Source organism: Trachypithecus francoisi, unplaced genomic scaffold (assembly GCF_009764315.1).
Source record: "Trachypithecus francoisi isolate TF-2019V2 unplaced genomic scaffold, Tfra_2.0 Lachesis_group11, whole genome shotgun sequence".
Lineage (NCBI taxonomy): Eukaryota > Metazoa > Chordata > Mammalia > Primates > Cercopithecidae > Trachypithecus > Trachypithecus francoisi.
Window position 1 is genome coordinate 82,193,359 of NW_022681456.1, and position 19,873 is coordinate 82,213,231.

At 52.9% G+C, this 19,873-nt stretch overlaps 1 long non-coding RNA gene across 2 annotated transcripts; it reads right to left on the minus strand.

The window, feature by feature from the left end:
• Positions 1-9,541: 9,541 nt before the first annotated feature.
• On the minus strand, positions 9,542-16,860 carry LOC117091070. 2 transcript variants are annotated; one of them, XR_004440227.1, is made up of 4 exons: positions 16,814-16,860; positions 12,008-12,145; positions 11,684-11,848; positions 9,542-9,599 (listed from the first exon to the last, which is right to left on the minus strand). It is a non-coding gene; the product is annotated as an uncharacterized LOC117091070 (long non-coding RNA). The 2 variants fall into 2 exon arrangements; XR_004440226.1 differs by lacking the exon at positions 16,814-16,860 and having other exon boundaries at positions 12,008-13,381.
• Positions 16,861-19,873: the final 3,013 nt, after the last annotated feature.

Genomic DNA, 19,873 nt, shown 5'->3' on the forward strand with positions numbered 1-19,873 from the left:
GAAAGGAAGAACAGGTGTCTCAAAGGAAAGGAATAGCGGGAAGGGACGTGGAAGCATTTGTGTCCTGGCCCACCCACTCACAACAAGGAGACTTCAGGCAAATAGAGCATTGCTTTCCTATCTGTAAAATGGGGCACACCCCTTCCCTACTTAACTCACAGGGTGCTTGGGCATTTGATGAGGTGGCTATGTTTATTCCTTTCAGGAAAGCCACATCTCTTGCTTCCGGTACTCTGAACTAAAATAGCTCAACAATTGTAAAGGCTTAGTAGTGATGGTGTGATTATTACAGCAGACATTAAGGATTAAAGGTGACCAACTAATCAGGAGACTCAAATGCAAGCAAATAGACCTCGTGCTGGCTCAGCGCACAGCACAGCCAGGCCCCTGGGCTAAAGTTCAGAGGCTTGAGTTTATCCATTCCCCTGAAGACCCTGAAGGGCAGGCTCCACTCTCAAAACTCAGAAAAGACTGATAAGCCACATAACCGTCCAAGAGAGGCCTAGAGCTGAGACCAGCTCTCTCATTTTATCTTTGTTTTCTATTTTATTAATTTCTGAATTGGAGTTTGAATTTCTGAATATGAATATGAATTTCATAGTCAAGAATTTCATGAGGCCAGGAGGTGATGGCTATGCCTAAAATCCCAGCAATCCCAGGTGGCAAGCGCCTGTAGTCCTAGCTACTTGGGAGGCTGAGGCAAAAGGATCACTTGAGCCCAGGGATTGGAGGCTACAGTGAGCTATGATCGCGCCCATTGCACTCCAGCCTGGGCAACAGAGTGAGACCCCATCTCAAAAAATTTTTAAAAAAGAAAGAAATGAAAGAATTAGATGACATATTTGTTATTTCCTTCCTATTTTCTTTGAGTTTATTATTTTTATTGCTTTTCAGCTTCTTGAGTTAAATGCTTTAATTTTCTATCGTCTTTTTAAATCTAAGGTGCTTTGAAGACCATATATTTTCCTCTAAGTATCATTTGACTGCTTCCAGTCATTTTCATTTGTAGAATTTTTATTGTATAGTTAAAACGATTTGATTCTTTGACTCATAAGTTTTAAGAAACTTACGACCCACACATGGGTCCTTCATTTCACAAACATTTACTGAACACATACTTAGCCTGTGACTGGCCCTGCTCTGGACACATAGGGGGACATTAAATTCATCCAACATTTCTCTTTGTATCCTTGACTCCCCACTCCTCTACTTAAGCAGTGCTCCAGTCACCTGCTTTTGTGACTTTTATCCCCAGAAGACTCTAAACTCCTTGAGGGCAAAGATCATGTCCTACTGCCTTCCTAAGGCTTTACACAGTGCCTGCCACATAGTAGGTGTTCAATAAATGCAAAATGAATGAAAGGATGAATGAGCAATGTCCCTCCGCAGCCAAGATCTCTAGCCTAAAAGTCCTACGAAGGTGAAGACACATCTTCTTGACCTTTGGATCCCAGGTGCTGGTGCAATGCCTGGATATTGAAGGAACAGAGTGAGAGTGTGCAGGATGAATGAATAGACGGGAGAAGACAAGGGCTTCCCTACCCAAACAAGGAAACGCTCCTGCCCCTTTCAGGCTAGCAAAACCTAAACCGTTTCCGAAAGGCACAGAGTCTGATCCCTCTTCGCATACAAAACTACCTCCTCTCTCCTCCTTCCCACTCCTGCCCTCCCCAGTTGTTCAGTGAACCCCTGGCCAACAGCACCAGCCTTCCTCTGGCTGCAACAATAAGCCCCTGCACAGGTCTGGCTCTTTCTCCTGTCATCAGTGAGACTCAGAGTGGCCAAGCACTGTAACTCTGGTCACCAGGCAGGCGAAAGGCAGCACTGTGGTTGCCTGGAACGATTTCTTACCTGCAGACTGCCTGCCATGGGGGCAGAAAAAATGATCAAACCTAAGAGTTGGTGAGGCAGAGACTGAAACACAAAATGTAGGTGTGTTCAAGCAGGCACCCAAGAGGTGGTGCCCAGCCCAACTCCCCAGGCTCAGCCTAGATCAGAGCTCAGAGGCCTTGTGCCAGGACTGGCAAGTCAGTGCCCTGGTGGCTCTAGAGAAACCTCCAAGAAAGACCCGGGACCAGAGCCCAAGGCAGGCCCTGTGTGCTGCAGACTGACTGCACACGCCCCTCCTGCACCTTCTCCTCCTCTCTTCAGGCCTGCGGGAGAATAGCTGAGGGCTGGGATGGGGGCAGGGAAAGTTGTCCTTGTCCTCCAGAGCTGATGAGGGAGACCCACACAGAAGCAGAGAGACAGACACAACCAGAGCTCCCTGGGCAGAGCTGGAGACCTCAGAATCAGGGCCTGCAGAACAGCTGGGGAAGTTAGTCAAAGAGGGCTTCCTGGAGGAGGGGAGGAGGCTGCTGGGAAGGAGGGGTGATGGGGCTAGCAAAGAAGAAGGGAATGGAAACAACACAAGGGAGGGAAGTGGAAGGCATTTGCTCAGCCTTCAGTCTGGGGCTGTGAGTTACCAGACAGGAGCAGGGGAGACCTGAGTTGAGAATGAGGAAAACTTGGGAGCACACGTTGTAATGTGGGGTGACCCCTGAAGCCCCCACAAGGTGTAAGTCAACTGGTGCAGGGACTGCATCTTACTCGGCTGTGCCCCCCAATGTCTGGTAATGCACCAAGCATGCAGTCGGCACTTACTAAATGCTGGCTACATGCAGAGGCCTAAGTGGCCGGGAGCTGCAGCTGCAGAGGGACAAGAGGTGGGTCCATCGCAGAGGATGTTTCCAGCACCTACTCTGTGCTCCGACTTGTGGTCAGCTGTGGAGGGATGAGAGGTGGGTCCATGGCGGAGGAGGTTTTGAGCACCTACTCTGCGCTCTACCCTGTGGTCAGCACAGTGGGGCGGAAGGAGGGAATAAAGGCTGAAATGGGGTCCTCGCCCTCAAGCGCCTCTGAACTGATGTGGGGTAGCCAGGATCTGGCCCAGGGCTCCCTGTTGTACCCAAGTCCCTCCAGTTTTGGTCAGCCCTGTGCTGTGTGGGACCTGGGGCAAGTCATGTCCCTCTCTGGAGTTTCCTTCATCTGTAAATAAAGATGTTAGACTGAGTGACCCCGCAGATCCCTTCTAAACCAATACCATGAAATTCTGTTCAGCCTCCCTACCCACCTCAATTCCTTAGGCGATCCCTGCCCAGGAGGTAGCAGTGATCATCACTGAGACCATGGTCTGTAGAGCAAACCCTGGTTCCAGCTGTGTGGTCTTGGACAGCCTCCAGGAGATAAACAGCCTCTGTCTGCTTCGTAGGTTTGCTGTGAAGTTTTAAAGTGATGATACATGATAAAAGAATTTAGCAGCCTGTGCAGTGGCTCACACCTGTAATCCCAGCACTTTAGGAGGCCAAGGCGGATGGATCACTTGAGGTCAGGAGTTCAAGACCAGCCTGGCCAATATGGTGAAACCCCGTCTCTATTAAAACTACAAAAATCAGCCAAGCCTGGTGGCGTACGCATGTAGTCCCAGCTACTTGAGAGGCTGAGGTGGGAGAATCGCTTGAACCTGGGAGGCGGAGGTTGCAGTGAGCCGAGACTGCACCATTGCACTCCAGCCTGGTTGACAGAGCCAGACTCTGTCTCAAAAAAAAGAATTTAGCACAGTGCCTGGCACATGGTAAGTGCTTAATAATAACAAAATAATAAGCACACTAACTAAACTTTGAGAGATTTTCCCCTTTTCCCGTTATCCCCAGTCGGGTTGGAATCAGCCTGGCCCATGGGGCTTGACTTGAAGTGATCAGGCAAGTGTCCACACAGTCGGCCACCCCCACCTTCCCCCTTCCCCACAAGAGAGGTCAGGGCTCCAAGACCTGGCTCAGGGGAGCTGAGGACTGGAGAGGGTGAGGAAAGTGGCCCAGTGCCCCCTTCCTTTCTGGAACTGACTGCTCAGGCAGCATTCCGTTTGGGAAAGGTCAGCTCCTGCCCTGCCAGCCTGCACCACAGCAACCACTGCCCTCTGCTGGCCATGACTAGACCGTGCTCCTTCAGAGCCTGAGTGAGCCCTGAGGGCTCTCCCCTAGGGAGGGGAGGAGAGACAGCTGGGGCAGGAGCTAAACCCAGAACTCAGATCCCCACGCGCTCAGGCTCAAATTTCAGACTTAAACTCAGAATCCCCCAGGGCTGAGCCATCTCTTCTGCCCTGGCCTCCCCTCCCCAGTAGGTGCAGGCTCAGTGCCTTCCACAGAGCAGGCTGCCACAGCCCACAGGCCTCAGGGACCTTGATCCCACCTGGAATCCTCACCCCAACCCCTAGATCTGGCTCTTCCTCATCTTCCAAGTCTCAGCTCAAAAGTTTCCTCCTCACAGAGACCTTCCCTGATGCCCATCTCAGATAGCCCCCTCCTTCCTCCACAATACTCTTCATTTTTACTTATTATTGTGCTGTGCTCTTCATCATACTCAGCACAATCTACTTTCTGTTCAGTTGATGCTTTGTTCTCTAGTGAATCAGCTGGGGTCCAGTCAGGAAAAAAGAAGCCAAGCTAGCTATCTCAAACACAGGGGATTCAATGCGAGGAAATGACAGAGTGGCTATTGAAAGCTTCAAAGGCAAAGCGGGAAAGCTGCTGTGTTGTAGAAGTAAGTCAGTGGCCTACAAAACCTCCCCTAGAGGTAAAATAAGTGGCCTTACCCAAACTCAGGGGCACAGGCAAGGGCCCCAGGGGGCTAGTTCTTGGGCCTAGAGGAAGAGATTGGAGGGAGTACATTTTCCTTCTATTAGGAGCTGCTGGGACTTAAAGAACTGGGTACTTGTCCTGACAAGGCAGCCAAAGTCAGTGTGGGCTTTTAGAAGGTGGGTTGCACGTGTGCTCCAGGTGGGTAATGTGTAACAGGTCCCCTGCCAGAACCCCTCTATTCACAAACAATAAACACCCTTCCGTTACGTGCTAGCTTTCTTATAGTTTGAATTTTCTTTCTTTTTTGGAGACAGAGTCTGGCTCTGTCACCAAGGCTGGAGTGCATTGGCACGATCTTGGCTCACTACAACCTCTGCCTCCCGGGTTCAGGCGATTCTCCTGTGTCAGCCTCCTGAGTAGCTGGAATTACAGGCATGTGCCACCAGGCCTAGCTAATTTGTATATTTAGTAGAGATGGGGTTTCACCATGTTGGCCAGGCTGGTCTCGAACTCCTGACCTCAAGTGATCCGCCCTCCTCAGCCTCCCAAAGTGCTGGAATTACAGGCATAAGCCACCGCAACTGGCATTTAATTTTCTTCAAGGGGAGAAACCTACCCCTCCATGTCTCACCTCAGATATGTAAGTTTGGTAGATGTCCCCCAAACACTCAACTTCTGTCTTAACAAGAGCCAAAAAGAACCAGAATACCCCTACCCACTGCTGTGGTTTGAATGTGTCCCACAACAACCCCCAGTGCAACAGTGTTGAGAGGTGCGACCTCTAAGAGGTGATTCGGTCATTAGGCTCTGCCCTCATGCATGGATTGATGTGATGTGGGAGTGGGTTTGTTAGAAAAGCAGGTCTGGGCCGGGCACAGTGGTTCACGCCTGTAATCCCAACACTTTGGGAGGCTGAGGTGGGTGGATCGCAAGGTCAAGAAATCGAGACCATCCTGACCAACAAAGTGAAACCCCATCTCTACTAAAAATACAAAAATCAACGGGACGTGGTGGTGCGCACCTGTAGTCCCAGCTACTCGGAAGGCTGAGGCAGGAGAATCACTTGAAACAGGGAGGCAGAGGTTGCAGTGAGCTGAGGTTGTACCACTGCACTCCAACCTGGTGACAGAGTGAGACTCCATCCCAAAAAAAAAGAAAAAGAAAAGCAGTTCTTGCCCTCTCTTGCTGTCTCACACACTCTCACCATGTGATGCCTTCCCAGACACAGGCCATTGATCTCGGACTCCCCAGCCTCCAGGACTGTGAGACAAATAAACTTCTAATTGCTGATAAATTACCCCATCTGTAGTATTCTAACACCACAAAACAATCTAAGACAGGACACTGGTACCAAGAAGTGGGTCTGTTGTTATAATCAATGCCTGGAAATGTAGAAGTGGCTTTGGAACCAGGTAACAGGTAGAGGCTGGAAGAATTCAGGGGAGCAGGCAAAGGAAAACCCAGATTGCTATAAAAGGAGCATTAAGGGCATTCCAGTGAGGGTTCAGAAGAAGACAACAGCTGTAGAGGGAACCTAAATCTTCTTAGGGATTGCTTATGCGGTCATGATCAAAATGTTGGTAGAAATCTGGACAGAAAAGGCCAGTCTGATGAGGTCTTGGGGGAAAAGCAGACTATCTTACTGGAAAATAGAGTAAAGGCCATCCTATCAGAAAACAGAGTAACGGCCTTCCTTGCTCTGCAGTTGTAAAGAGCCTGGCAAAATTATGTTCATGCCCAAGGACTTTATGGAAGGCAGAACTTTAGAGTAATGGCCTAGGACATCCGGCAGGAGCAACAGTGCCACATGGCTTCTTTTGTCCACTTACAATAAAGTGGGAGAAGAGAGAATGACTCAAAGATGGAATTTATAATTTCAAAGAAAGCAGAACAGAAAGATTTGGAAAACTCTAAGCCTGGCCACTTAAAGAGTAAAAAAGCAGCCGTGCATGGTGGCTTATGCCTGTAATCCCAACACTTCGGGAGGCCGAGGCGGGTGGATCACGAGGCCAGGAGATCAAGACCATCCTGGCTAACACCATGAAACGCCGTCCCTACTAAAAAAAATACAAAAAATTAGCTGGAAGTGGTGGCACACACCTGTAATCCCAGCTACTCAGGAGGCTGAGGCAGGAGAATCACTTGAACCTGGGAGGCGGAGGTTGCAGTGAGCCAAGATTATGCCAATGCATTTCAGCCTGGGCAAGAGCGAGACTCTGTCTCAAAAAAAAAAAAGAATAGGCCAGGCGTGGTGGCTCACGCCTGTAATCCCAGCACTTTGGGAGGCCGAGGCAGGCAGATCACAAGGTCAGGAGATCGAGACCATCTTGGCTAACATGGTGAAACCCCATTTCTGCTAAAAATACAAAAAATTAGCCGGGTGAGTTGGCAGGCGCCTGTAGTCCCAGGTACTCGGGAGGCTTAGACAGGAGAATGGCGTGAACCCGGGAGTCGGAGCTTGCAGTGAGCTGAGATCGCACCACTGCACTCCAGCCTGGGTGATGAGCAAGACTCCATCTCAAAAAAAAACAAAAACAAAAAACAAAAAAAGAATTAAAAAAAGGATGTTTGGGGGAGAACACTAGGCATGTAGCCAAGTGACCTTTTGCTAAAGAGAGTAATATGGATAAAAGGAAGCCAGGTTCTATTCATCAAGACAATTGGGGGAATGAACCTGAAGGCATTTCAGAGATCTTCAAGGCAAACAAGGAGCTTGAGGGCAAGGTTTCCGGAGAGCTGCCCAAGGGAAATCGGCATTCACTGTCCCATCCACCTCAAGACTCTGCTCCCCGATTTCCAGTGCAGTCCCCTTGGCTGCCCCAGCCATGGCTCAAGCAGGCCCAGGTGCAGTTTGACCCTCCAGAAGGTACAAGCTGTAAACCTTGGTGGCATCCCTGTGATGCTAATTCTGCTGGTAGGCAGAATACAAAAACTGTGGGACCTTGGTGGCCTCCATCTAGATTTCAAATGATGTCATGGACAGTCTGAGGGCCCAGACAGAGATTTTCACAGGGGCAGAGCCGCCACAGAGAGTTCCTGCCAGGGATGCCTAGTGGAGCCATGGGAGTGAGGCCACCTCAGAGACCCCAGAACTGTAGACTACCAATGTGCCACCCCAGCATGGGAGAGCTGCTGCATGGGCTGAGTTCAGCAAAGCCATGGGAACTGGGCTGCCCAACACTTTGGGGGCCCAAATCCCTCAGTGTAGGAAGCACATGGAGAGAAAGATTATCCTGGAGTCAAGTTGTAATGTTGGCTGGGCATGGTGGCTCATGCCTGTGGTCCCAGCACTTTAGGAAGCCAAGGTAGGCAGATCACCTGAGGTCAAGAGTTCAAGACCAGCCTGGCCAACATGGCAAAATCCTGTCTCTACCAAAAATACAAAAATTAGCCAGGCGTGGTGGTGCGTGCCTCTAATCCCAGCTATCTGGGAGGCTGAGCTAGGAGACTCACTTGAACCCAGGAGGCGGAGGTTGCAGTGAGCTGAGATTATACCAGCCTAGGGAACAGAGCTAGACTCTATCTCAAAAAAAAAGATGTAATGTTGTCTGCCATGTTGGGTTTTGGAATTGCTTGGGGCCTATTACCCCCTGCCCCCTTTCTTCTTGTCTATTTCTCCCTTTGGGATGTGAACTTCTGTCCTATGCCTGTCCCACCGTTGTATTTTAGAAGTAGATCGCTTGTTTTTATGTCACAGGCTCACAGATGGAGGGGAATGTGCTTCAGGGTGAATGATACCTTCAGTCTCATCTATGCATGATTTAGATTTAGACTCTAGACTTTGTACTTCTGAGTTGATGCTGGAACAAGTTAAGACTTTCAGGGCCATTGGGATGGAATGAATGTATTTTGCATAGGAGAAGGACATGAATTTTAGGGGCCAGGGGTAGAATGCTATGGTTTGAGTAGGTCCCCCAAATTCATGTATTAGAGCTTAATTCCCAGTGCAGCATGTTGAGAGGCAGGACCTTTAAGAGGTGATTAGGTCATGGAGGCTCTACCCTCATGAATGAATTTATGTTACTGCACGAATAGGTTTGTTATAAAAGTGAGTTTGGCCTTCTCTTGTTCTCTGTCATGCACTGTATCGCCATGTGATGCCTTCTGCCATGTCATGATGCAGCATGAGGCCATCAGGCCATCACAAAATGCAGCCCCATGATCTTGGACTTCCCAGCCTCCAGAACCATGTGCCAAATAAACTTCTACTGTTTATAAAGTACCCAGTCTATAGTCTTCAGTTAAAGCAGTACAAAAGGGACTACGACATCCCCAGGCACCTAGCCCCCAAAGGTTATGCCAGCATCAACTCAACTGCAGCCTTTAAGTCGTGCCCCCAATCCCCAACCCATCATTAGCCCCCATCAGAAAGAGAGGCATGCCACTGCAGGGCCAGCACTCAACATTCACTTGACAAACATGCATTGACAAATATTTATTGATGATTACAATGTGCCAGGCACATTCTAGGCCCAGGGATACGGCAGTGAACAAATCTGCCCAAATCCCTGCCCACATGGAGTTTATGTTCTCATGGGAAGAAAAACACAAGGAAGAAATGTATTCATATAAAAGATGTGGTTGACTAGATGTTGATAAAAAGTGCTATGAAGAAAACTAAAGCAGAAAGAGCATAAGGAATGTTGAGAGTAGAGTGGTTAATAGGGAGGTCAGGAAAAGCCTCACTAAGAAAGGAACATTTTGGCTGGGCGCAGTAGCTCACGCCTGTAATCCCAGCATCTTGGCAGGCTGAGGCAGGTGGAACACCTGAGGTCAGGAGTTCAAGACCAGCCTGGCCAAAATGGTGAAACTCCGTCTCTACTAAAAGTACAAAAAATTACCTGAGTGTGGTGGCAGGTGCCTGTAGTCCCAGCTACTGAGGAGGATGAGGCAGGAGAATCACTTGAACCCAGGAGACAGAGGTTACAGTGAGCTGAGATTGAACCACTGCACTCCAGCCTGGGCGACAGAGTGAGACTCCATCTAAAAAAAAAAAAAAAAGGCCGGGCACAGTGGCTCAAGCCTGTAATCCCAGCACTTTGGGAGGCCGAGACGGGCGGATCACGAGGTCAGGAGATCGAGACCATCCTGGCTAACACGGTGAAACCCCGTCTCTACTAAAAAAAAAGATACAAGGCCGGGCGCGGTGGCTCAAGCCTGTAATCCCAGCACTTTGGGAGGCCGAGGCGGGCGGATCACAAGGTCAGGAGATCGAGACCATCCTGGCTAACACGGTGAACCCCGTCTCTACTAAAAAAAAGATACAAGGCCGGGCGCGGTGGCTCAAGCCTGTAATCCCAGCACTTTGGGAGGCCGAGGCGGGCGGATCACAAGGTCAGGAGATCGAGACCATCCTGGCTAACACGGTGAAACCCCGTCTCTACTAAAAAATACAAAAAACTAGCCGGGCGAGGTGGCGGGCGCCTGTAGTCCCAGCTACTCGGGAGGCTGAGGCAGGAGAATGGCGTGAACCCAGGAGGCGGAGCTTGCAGTGAGCTGAGATCTGGCCAGTGCACTCCAGCTTGGGTGACAGAGCGAGACTCCGTCTCAAAAAAAAAAAAAAAGATACAAAAAATTAGCCGGGCGAGATGGCGGGCACCTGTAGTCCCAGCTACTCGGGAGGCTGAGGCGAGAGAATGGCGTAAACCCGGGAGGCGGAGCTTGCAGTGAGCTGAGATCCAGCCACTGCACTCCAGCCTGGGCGACAGAGCAAGACTCCGTCTCAAAAAAAAAAAAAAAAAAAAACAGGAGATGAAGAAACAAGCCATGCAGAAGCCTGGGGAAGAGCATTCCAGGCAGAGGGAACAGCAAAGGCAAAGACCCAGCGGCAGAACCTGCCTATCATGTTTGAGGACTTGCAAAGAGGGATGAGGGGAGAGATGGGGGGTTTCAGCCTACACTGGGCCTCAGGGGCCGCTGTTGAACCTCAGCTTTGACTGAATGAGACGGAAGGTTTGGATCTGACCTCTGCAGTAAGAGGCAGGGGACCAGAACAGTACCATAATATCTGGACTTTTCCCAGCCTGCATTTGATAAGCAATGAAAGAGGAAAGGACCTTCCCTGCCAGTCTCTGCCTTTTATCCCATAATTTCCACTTCAAATAATCAAATGGGGGGTGTAGTGATCATTTTGTATCCCAAGTATCCTAAGATACTCCCCCCCCATTAGAATGTTAGCTCCCTAACAGTGGCAGGAGCCACTGGGTGTGACTTGATCATCACCGTATCCCCAGTGCCTTGCAATGGACCTGGCACTTAGTAGGTGCTTGGAGAACTGTGCAGACATACCAGTGATGGAGGCTCCAACAACCTCTCATAACCTCCAGAGTGACATTGTGTGTCAAGGCCTGAACTGGACACCTGGCAGACATTGCCCCATTCAGGAGAGCTCAGGTCACCCAGAGGCAGCTCTGGAGTCGGACCTCGAGCGTGCCTGACTCCAGAGTCCTTGCCTTCCTTCCCCTCCTCACCGTCACCAAGGGCCAGCACCCCCTGCCTCCAGAGGGACGTGTGGGCCTGTATGCTCACTCTCACCTCCCTCTGGCTCACTGGGCCCAGAGTGTTCTCAGAGGGTGAGGGATTGTCCCTGTCTCTGTCCTTCTGAGAGTCTGTGAGTCTGTTGGAGAGGGCCTGTCCCTCTGGGGAGGATGTGCATATCTGGCCCTCTGGGAGTCTGCCCCTCGTGTTGCAAAGTTCATGTTCCTCCACCCTTTCCCCACAGGTGGGTCTATGCTGGTGGTTCAGACCTACCCTCCCTACTCCCATCCCCACCTGCCTGGTCCATGGCTCCCCACCATCTGCAGGCTCTGAGCGCCCTCTGCTGACCACTGCCTCATCTGTACCTCCAAGCCCAATGGGGAGCCAGATACCTATGGCCCGGGGTCTGGGACAGTGCAAAGAGCAGTTCCTGGGGCTGGAATTTGGCCTTAGCCCTTCTCTCCAACACCTGTGAACCTCAGAGGAGGTTTAGCATTCCCATCTTGCCCCCTACGCCCAACCCTTCCATTCCCTCAGAGGATTGCCTGGTACAGAGATATGGGGACAGGGCACAAACATGTCCTCCCTACCTGGGTTTCCCTAGGTAGTGGGGCTGAGTCTTGAAAGAGGTGGGTAGGCCGAGCGTGGAGGCTCACGCCTGTAATGCCAGCACTTTTTGAGGTTGAGGTCAGAGGATCACTTGAGCTCAGGAGTTCGAGACCAATCTGAGTAATATAGTGAGAACTCATCTCTATCTAAAAATAAAAATAAAAAATAAGAAAGAGGTAAGTACAGGGTACAGGATCAGGCTCCTGCGAGGCCTCTACCCCGATTGGGGGGGCTGAAAAACACCTAGGCCTGCCTCCACCCCATCTGCCACCTTTCTGTTCAACACCCATCCCTGCCAATCCTACCTCTCTCCAAGTGTCCTTCCTTCAAAAATCTTCAGAAGTCCCTGTACTGCCAGCAAGGCCATCCCACATCCTGCTGTGACACTGACTCCGTGGGACCAACATGCAAATAGATTCCACACATGTGCCTGAGTCAGGAGCCTGAGAAGGGGACAGAGGCTGAGTGAACTGGAGTGAGGTCAGCCTTTGGAGATGACCACGTATACCCAGGGACATGGCTATCTGCAGACATGCACATGCATGTGCACAGCCTATGCATACACCTACTCATAAATGCAGGCACACTGTGCACAAGCATATGCTCTTATGCATATGTTCACATGTGCACACATACACACACATTTGTACACAATATATGTGCATTGTGCCAATGTAGGTGCACGTGGGCGTCTGTGCACACACCTGCATCCCTGGGCAGAAACAACCACACCTGCATGCAGATGTCCTCAACAGGCGCAGGCCAACTCAGGCCCACCATCAAAGCACACATCCGCACACGTGCGTACACACAGCCCTCGATCAGTGCTCACATGCACACATGTCCACAGGTGCCAGGAGTATAACTGGACTGAAGTCAGACAGACTTCAATTTGAACCCTGGCCTGGCTTTAACACTCAGTTGCTCTGTGACCCTGGGCATCTGCAACTTTCAGAGCCTCAGTGTCCCCACCTATAAAACTGGGTAATAAGGATGTCTGCCTACAGGGTTGGGAAGATTAAAGGACACAATACATGAAGCAGAACTGCGACACAGCAAGTGCTCAGCAAGTGCTCGCTGGCAGAACCCCAGCCTCAGACCTGTATATAACTGTGACTATAAAGTAATGAGAAGGGCCCCCTCTGGGGCATGAGTCCCCCAGCACAGGCACAGAGAGAGAGAGAGAGAGAGAGAGAGACTGCTCTGTGTTTCTGCTGTTTACAAAGCTGCCTAGCTACGAACTGAGATCAGGAGCACATGGGCTCACCTGGGAGCCCCACCCGTCCTCCCCAGCCTGTCGCAACAGGGCCTGGCGGGGAATCCTTCATTCCTCCTCCTCTTGGCTACAGACTTTAGGGGTACAAAGTGGAGACCTTGGAGACCTACTTCCCCCAGGTCCCCCCACAGGCTTTGCCCTGCTGCAGTGGATTGTGGCTGCTTTAAGGTGCTCCCTGAGATTGGGGGAGCCTGGGGTCCCCCTGGAGGCTCTCCAGCGTGACTGACAGTCCTCTCCCCAGCTCCATCCCCCTACAAGCCCATGGCCTCCCTCTGGTGGAGGGAGGCCCACAGCGTCCCACCGCATACTGTCCGCATGACCTCCTGGAAAAAGGAAGATGGCCAGTGTCCTCCTATCCTGAGGATGCTAAATCCCCTTGCAAAACCCTGCCCTGACAGGCCACTGCCACCCCACCCCTATGGCCACCCCAGTGCCTGAGCATTGAGGGAGAGGAGTTCCCTGTCCTGTACTCAGAGTGGAGAATAACTTGAGCTGATAAGCTAACTCTGAAGACCTTCCAGGGGATCAAGGATAGCCACATGTCCCCACGTAGTTTCAAGGTCAACCTTCGAAAGTGTAGCTTTCCGGCTGGGTGCAGTTGCTCACGCCTGTAATCCCAGCAACTTGGGAGGCCGAGGCAGGTGGATCACCTGAGGTCAGGAATTCAAGACTAGCCTGGCCAATATGGCGAAACTCTGTCTCTACTAAAAATACAAAAAATTAGCCAGATGTGGTGGCCCACACCTGTAATCCCAGTTACTTGGGAGGCTGAAGCAGAATAGTTTGAACCCAGGAAGTGGAGGCTGCAGTGAGCCGAGATCGCACCACGGCACTCCAGCCTGGGTGACAAAGTGAGATTCCATCTCAAAAAAAAAAAAAAAAAAACAGTGTAGCTTTTAGCTGGGAGCAGCTCATGCCTGTGTGTGATCCTAACACTTTGTGAGGCCAAGGCAAGTGGATGGCTTTGAGCACAGGAGTTCAAGACCAGCCTGGGCAACATGGTGAAATGCCATCTCTACAAAAAATACAAAAATTAGCCGGACATGGTGACATGTGCCTGTAGTCCCAGCTACTTAGGAGACTGAGGTGGGAGGATGGCTTGAGGCTGGGAGGCAGAGGTTGTAGTGAGTGGATATCGTGCCACTGCACTCCATCCTGGGTGACAGAATGACACCCTGTCCCAAAAAAGAAAAGGAAATGTAGCTTTCAGACACCAAACACTCAACCTATCAAGCCTCAAAAGGCGAATATGGGTCCCTTCCCCTTGCCTGACCTTACCCCAAGCAGAAGAGAAACACAAACTTGTGCCTGTTCTGGTACTGCCTGGCTTGGCCTCTCCTACCTGATGTCTCTGAGGGGAAGTTGGAGCACGTTAGAGCTTGGAGGAATAGCAGAAATTGCTGCCATACTTAGCAGACAATGATCCCCTTCCTTTAGTCCTCTGAAAACTAAACTGGCCAAAAAGTAGCTGGTAGAGCCCAGGTAGGCCCATCCCCTCCCATTTCCCTCCAAAATAGGTCAGGGCCACCTCATACCAGGTTTGGTGATATAGTGGGTAGCACAGGCACCCTTCAGGGGTTGACATACTAAAACCACGAATGTCACCTACCCCCTCATTTTACAGATGGAGAAACTGAGGCCCAGAGAGAGGAAGGGCCTTGCTCTAAGCCACACAGCCTGTCGACCAACACAGCAGGACTTTAAACCAGGAGCTGGACCTCCCGACCCCTCCCCACTGTTTCTGGAGATGGTCAGGACTCCAGGTGATCCCTGCACTCTGAGCATTGCCCTGTGTCCTGGCACTGCCCCACTGGTGGAGAAGAAAGGGAAAGAGGGGATACACCAGTGGAAACAGCTGATGCCCTCTGTCAGGGAGCAGGCTGAGGGGGACCTACCCCAGGGCTGAGCCTGAGAGTTGGTGGGATTTACATCGCCCAGACAAGGTCCCTTCTGGAACTTCCAAGCCTAGACCATGGCCAGGAGAGTGTCACTGGTGTGGCCACAGCCAGACTTTGGCTTGGGAAGGAGACCTGAACATATTCTGAGACCCCATACCCTCTCTACTACCATGACTTTGCCACTTCAAACCACTCAAAAAATGTGGACATAGGGAAATGGGAAAAGAGCACTAGGCTGGGAGTCAAGGGCCCTGGTTCTCATCCTGCTTCTGCCGCTAACTTGTTGGAGGAACTTGAGCCTCAGTTTACCCATGTGTCAGACAGAAATGAAGTTCGTACTCCCCTCCTCACACCACCCTCCTATGCTGCCAGAGCCTGACCTTCATGGCCTCCATCTCTCCCTCCACATGCCAGGAATGTGCTTCCCACTCCCCTCTCTGTCCTGGCCTTGCGGGTCAAGGGCAGGGTCAGCAGAGGCTGAGGGGTGAGCCACTCTCCAGCCCCTTCCAGGCTCCCCATGGCCCCAGCTTCCCCTCAGAGACACCAGGCAGGGGAGGACAGGCCAGGCAGTACCAGAACAGGCCAAAGTTTGTGTTTCCTTCTCAGCCTCCCACCTTCTACCCACCCACCTAGCCTGGGAGCCACAGGCAGCCATGGGATGGAGCTGGGGCCCCAAGAAGCCCCTTCCTGAGGAGCCTTGCCCTGGTGGGCTGCCAGTCTGATGAGGGAGATATCTGCCTGACGTCAGTCATAAGCCTTACCTACTGGTCAACACTACAGTGCTTCGAAGTAGGATCATCACTCTCTGTTTTGTTTTACTGGGATTTTGCGTTGTATTAGAGACGGGGTCACAGTATGCACAAGCTGGAGTGGAACTCTTGAGCTCAAAGGATCCTGGTGTCTGAGCCTCCCGGGTAGCTAGGACTACAGGTATCACTCTCTTAACAGATGAAGAAACCGAGGCCCAACCAGGACTCCAGCACAGGCCAGGACAGGCAGTAAGCCAATGATGCTGGGACTAGGGGTCTGGTCCCCCAGACACCCACCTACAGGGCAGGTGTGTCTCACGCTGCCCTGGGTTCCTCCCGTGGAGGGTCCCCGAACCCCAAACCCAGGCACTTGGGGCCTGTCCCCCGCGGAGGTTCCCTCCCCGACCACACGCCCGCGCCGCGCCCACCCTCAGGTGCCCGGCGTGGGGTGAGCAGGGTGGGGTGCCAGGTCCCTGGGCGGGGCTCAGAAACTTCTGTTTCCGCAGCGCCGACACCTGGTGTCCGCCCGCCCGCCCGCCCGCAGGCCAACATGCCCGGGCAGGAAGGCCGCTCAGGGCTGCCCGGACGCGACAGGACGGAACGGGACGGGATGGGACGGGACACTGGAGGCGCCGCCACATCTGAGCCCCTCCGCCTTCGGGACGCCCCGCCTGGGGCAGGGGAGGGGAGTCTCCCAAAGCCAGTCGGGCACCGCCCCCTGCCGGCTACCGCGGGCTTCTGCAGGCCCCGAGCAGGCCACGGGTGAAGGCGGCGCGGCGTCCACCCAGCTGCCAGCCCTAGGGAGCCTCTCACGTCCCGCCACCCCCATCAGTCACTCATGAAACACTTCCCGCCTGTGCCTGAGGCGCAGTGGGGGGTCTTGGAGCTGGACACAGCCAGAGCCTTGCAGAGGCCTCGCCCTCCACTCTCTGATCTTCTGACCTGCCAAGGCTCTGAGCCACACCACCCGACAGAACACACCAGCCACGGCCTCCGCACAACCAGCAGCTAGGCTGGAGAAGCGGCCTCCAGTTTCTGGACTCTTCTTGCCCAAGAGGTGGACAGAGCCGGAGCCTCCTCTTTCTGACTCAGCATCTCCAGCACCCCTCCAAGCCCACCTGTCCTGCTACCCCTGACGCCCACTCCTCCTGCCCACAACTCAGCCAGGGTCCCCCACCTGCAACTTACCCAGTCCTCCTTGCCTTACCTAGGCTAAGACCCCTCAAAATAACAGCATGGTACTTACTATGTGCAACACTGTTCTTCCTGCTTTATCACATTTCATCGACCTGCCCACAACATACCCTGCACAGCCCCTGCCACCCACACTTGTCACGTATATGCACACACACACACACACCCGTTGGTGCCTGTCGGTAACTCCATGTTCCTGGGACTGGGCTTCTGCAGATCTTTCTGGGCCTCCTTGCCACGGGCAGCTGTGCTTCAGAACCTCGGGCACGGTCTGTTGCTCCCTGGGCCGGAGCCTCCCCTTCCCCACTACTGAATTCCCAAGGAGCTCAGGCAGTTCCTTGGGGAGTAGATGCTGGGGAAGGAACACGGTCTCAAGTCCCAGCCACCACATACTGCTGTGTGGCCCAAGGCAGCACATGTCCCTCTCTGGGCCCTCAGTCCCTGAATTGGTTGGAAGAGCCCATTTCTAAGACCCACATCAGACCTGCCCATCTGGGGTTCAGGGCGGGCCTGGGCTAACTCACTTTAAAATGTGCTCTCCTTTCCCAGGGTCATAGGACTTTGTATCCGGTAAGTGATCACTAACAGTTGTGCACAGACTGTAACTCTGCTCTCAGGCCTTCTCTGATCCCAGGCCCTGGGAGAAGCCACACCCTCTGCCTCCCATGCCCTGGCCCTCCTGGCTTCTAGAACCTTCTCATGAATCCTGGTCCAGGCCTAAAGAAGCCACATCAGTGACCCAGAGGGGGTGGTGATCTGAAGAGACCCTACAGTCCCCTCTTCTCTTTAACCCCCTCCAGGGCCTAGCATCTGCCTACAGGCCGGGAGAAAAAGGTAGTCTAAGTTTACATGTGGTGTTCAGATGTCCCCAGGTAAAGCATTGTGAACCAAAGGTCCCAGTGGGTTGGACCCACAGGGTCTGCTCTGGAATTTCCATTTGGAAAGTCAGGAAAAATCAGCTGACCATGGTTCTCAGCATGTGTTTGAAGGGCTGCTGGCCTGGGAAGAGGGTGGAGACCTGTGTGTGTCCTTCCCCAGAATAGAGGTTGACGGGAGGTAGGTGTCAGTTCCGTGTGGGAAGAATTAGAGCTTCCCACAGTGGTTGGTGCCATGATGAGGTAGTGAGTTCCCCATTGTGGAAGTTCAAGCTCTTAAATACGTAATGAGCACCAACTAGTGTCAGGCACTGGCAGAGGCACTGGGGACACAGGCTGGCAGGGGACACAGAGAGGATGCGAGGACCAACTAAGATGCAGAATCAAGGCGGGGGGAAGCAGGCAGTGCTTCCTGGAGAGGAGCATGCGTGAGGTGTGGAAAGCCAGGACAGGCCAGTGGGCTGGCGAAGGAGAACAGAGGTCATCCCCAATGGGGGCTCAGCATGGAGCCTCAGTTTGCTCAAACCCCACAGATAGGGACAAACAGGAGAGAACTAGGGCCCTGTAGCTCTGACCTCCAACTTACTGTGGCCTGAGCACTGGGCAGTCTGCTCCCTCCAGAGGACAGGGCAAAAAGAGAGGGTGCTTGAAACACAGCAGGAGAGACTGAAGCCAAGCAACAGGGAGAACTTCCTGCTAGGACTGCCTGGATTCCAAACTGGCATGACACTGGGGGACTCCGTGAGCCCCAGGGCTTTCAGGAGGGGGTACAGCCACAGGAACTTGGAAGTGAAGGGTCCTTTGTGCACTTGGCCAGGGGAGCACAAAAAGCCTCTGAGAGCCTCTCCATGCAGGGGAGTCTGGGAACGGGAGAGGGCAGCTGTGCATGGCAGCCATGCTCACGTGTCTGGCCTTGTTTTCTTCACACAGCAGAAGCTGCCTTGTCAGCCCTCTTGGAAAACCTCTGTGCAATTGCTATGCTAGGAATGGGCAAGCCAGAAGGCTCCGTGGGACAGAGGCGGAGGGAAGGAAGGCCCACAGCAGGGATCCTCCATGAGGCAGAGGCTTGGAACCTGTCCCAACCCTGTCTCCCCTGGCTGGGCCAGACACACAGGGAATAGGGAAAGAAGGCAGCCTCTGGCCAGGACCGGGGGCAGGAGGAGGGGAAGGATCCTGGGCTCTTGGCCAAACTGGGCTCCACAGTGGGAGTCTGGACTAGACATTATCCAAGGACGCCCCCAGCTCCAATCTTCCCAGGACCGACAGAAATGAGACAGGCTCCCTTCCCTTACTGTGCTGACCAGGGGTCCCGGGCAGAGAGCACCGGCCATGCTGTGAAACCTCACTTGCCAAAGTGTCCTGTAGACAAGAGTCAAACCACATAATGCTTAAAAGACACTTTGGAAATGTGGAGTCAGGGTTTTTATCTCCAAAGCCAAGTTCCAACAGCACAAGAAGATGCAAAACATGTACCTACGGCCTGGCCTGGGGGCTTTGGGGCCGGCACTAGTTGACGGCTGGAAATGGAGGCATTTCTGGCAGAGAAACAGATCTAAGGGGGCAGCGCCAGCTTCCTCAGGCCCTGTCTCTACAAGGTCCCATTGCTGTAAGTAGCCAAGCCAAGCAGGTTGCCCTGCCTGGAGAACTGACTGACCTGCCCTGGAGCCCCGCTTCCCTGGAACAGAGACGGGGAGCCCCATAGGCAAGCTCTGGGTTTGGAGCAAGGGGGCTGAGACTACACCCTTGGAGACAGGTGCAACCTGGCCCCATGTTTGTAAGTGGAGGGACACCCTATGGGGTTAAGAAGCCTCAGGACAATTCAAAGTCCCTCACACAACTGCTGATTGTATAGAAGAGGAAGCTCAGGCTTGGGAAGGAGGGGTCACCTGGCCAAGGTCGCACAGCCCCCAAGCTGACGCTCATGAGGCTGCCCCTTCTGCCTCCTAGGTGGGAGGGCCAGGCTTCCCCGTGCCAGATGCCCCCACCCGAGTGTGGAGCAGGAAGCCGGAGCTCCATAGGGTGAGGGGGTGTGGGGTTGCTGGGCTCGGGCCAGGACTGAGATGCCACAGAAGCTGGTGTTCTGCCAGGGCGGGGCAGGCGGGCCTGGAGGTAGAGGCGGGCCTGGCCTCTCCCCACCTGGTAGAAAGCATTTCTTACCTAATAAGGTGCTTTCTTCTCT